Below are 2571 nucleotides of genomic sequence, written 5' to 3' on the forward strand. Positions count from 1 at the left end.
AAAGTTTATAAGTCAAAATACTAAAAAAAAAGTTGACGTTGTTGGGAGCTGAGGGACATGAACTTTTTTATTTATTTATATTATATTTAAAGGTATAGTAAAATATAAAATAAATTGTCTAACTATAACAATAAATCAAAAGTTGAAAGAATTAAAATACTTATCTATCTAAGTAATAATATATTTTTTTAATTTAAAATTTTAGCATCATCTTCACTTTTTAAAGTAAGAATCAAACTAATTAATGACTTTTGAATTTTATTTTTAAAACATACTCTCTCCACTTATCCTAACGAGTTATTTACCAATTAAAAACACATTCTTAAAAATAAAAGTGAATAAAAGTTTATATAATATGAAGTTTTTTCAATATAAAAAACAAGTCTTCTTATAAAAAATTCTATGATTTTGTTGAAAACAAATGATCACAAAAAGAATTAAAAGAATGAATGTCTAGTATTATTTATTTAGTAACAATCCAATAAATTTGTGAAGTTATATAATAAATTATAAATATTAATCCTCTCATAAATTTTAGAAGAAGATGAGTAAGAAAAGTTATATTTTTTTAAAATGGATAAATTTACAATTTGAATTATTCAGGTATTATATATAATATAAAAATGAAAAAAAAATAGAAAATGAGAGATAAAAAAAACTAAAAGTAAAAGAAAATAGAGAAATAATATATACTACACATTTATCTTTATGGAGCACACCCGATTAATTTGGCAGCTTAGTTGACAAAAAAGAAAATTCTTGTATTTTTTTTCAAGATATATTTTAAAGCTTTCATCTCAAGTGATGTATAAGAGTATTGCATTTATATATTAATTATCTTTATGCTATATTTTTTTTGTAAAATAAACATTTTTTCTCTTAAACAAAAAGTTATAGTTAGAATCTCTTTCAAAATCACACATTAATGTGATAATAAAATTAGTCTTGTTGGATTGATGTAAGGTTATTTGGAATTATTTTATATGGCATTTTGATTCTATTAGTTTGGATAAAAAAAAGTCTGGTTGGTAGCTCGTTTCTCTATTAAGGAATTGAAGGAGGTTATTATGACATGTGGTTGTGACAAATCAATGGCTCTCACTTTTTTTTAGAAGGCATGATTGTTTCTTATGAGCGATTTAATAAATGATATGAAACATTTTAATTTGTTCTTATCGTTCGATAAAAGTTGGAATTCTACGTGAATTGCGTTCATTTGAAAGGTCCTTAGGACTACTAATATTAAAAATATCAAAATGTTTGAACACATTGCGTGGAGTTATAGATATTATTGTTTTGGCAATCAATTGACTTTTATAAAGGGTCATCAAATATTATTTGATATTTTGATTGTTAATGAGTACATTGACTCTGTTATCTTCAGTGATAAAGAATATGTTTTTGTCGAGCTTAATTTAAGAAATTTTATGATTACGTTAATTATTGAGAGTTTCATTTTAATATTATGGAAATAATGAACATGTGAGAGAATGGATCGACTATATAAGATTGATTTTATATTACAACGACAAAAGTTCTCTATTATTATTAACGGGAGTTCTCAAGTCTTTTTCGAGAGCACGAGGATAACTTGTTCGACTTACAACTTAGACTATCAACTCAAGTTCCTTCTCATAAGATTCCCTACCTTATTTTATTTTTCGACACCAGAACAACTGAAACTACTTTAAGTTAATGTCTGAATGATGGTATTCACTGCAAACGTATGTCTTTTCTACATAGTGGAGTGTGGGTCCAGAATGTTCATTTTTTATATCTCATTTTTTTTTTACAGATGACACGCTTTGTATGATTTAGGCCATGAATAAAAACATCAAGCATTTGCAAGATATTCTTTGGCTATGCTTCACGTTAATTTTGGCAAGTTAAAATTTTTTTTTTCTAACTTTGTTTCGGCTAGGAGAAGGAATGGGTTGGCTAGTGCTCTCGATTTTGGCGTCAGGTTTTTCCTTTTACATATCTCAAGATTCCCTTGGGTGCTAAAGTCAAATCTAAAAAAAAATTGGAACTCAATTATTAGTAAGATGTAGAGTAAGTTTCCGATTTAGAAGAGTAAAATGAATTATAAGGGAGGTTGGTTAGTGCTTATGGAAAGGTGTTAGTTTCGATGCCTACAAATATGATGTCTTTTTTCGTGATACCAAAATGTGTGGAAGTTAAAATAGAGAGAAATTATGTGTAAATTTTTGTGGGCTTGTCAAATTATTTTTTACTCATTGGGAGAAAATTAATTAATGAAAAAGATTTGAGTATACGAGAGCTTGTTGTTTTTAATAAAGTTTTGCTCTCTAAGTGGTGTAACGAATATATGTCGGAGCAAGATAGTCTTTAGGTTAAACTAATCAAGAGATGATCAAGATTGGTCTCGTTGGTTCATTAGGTTGTCCAATCGTTTGGTTGAATGTAGTATTTGGGAAAATTTCTGTTATGTAAAAGTACTTTCGAGAAAGTCAATATTTATCGTTAGTGATGTAGACTCAATTTGTTTTTGAAATGACGTTTGATGTGGGGCAAATATTTTGCTATAAATTTCTAGTGATTACTTCTATT

The sequence above is a fragment of the Impatiens glandulifera genome, chromosome 1, assembly GCF_907164915.1.
Source record: "Impatiens glandulifera chromosome 1, dImpGla2.1, whole genome shotgun sequence".
NCBI classification, from domain to species: domain Eukaryota; kingdom Viridiplantae; phylum Streptophyta; class Magnoliopsida; order Ericales; family Balsaminaceae; genus Impatiens; species Impatiens glandulifera.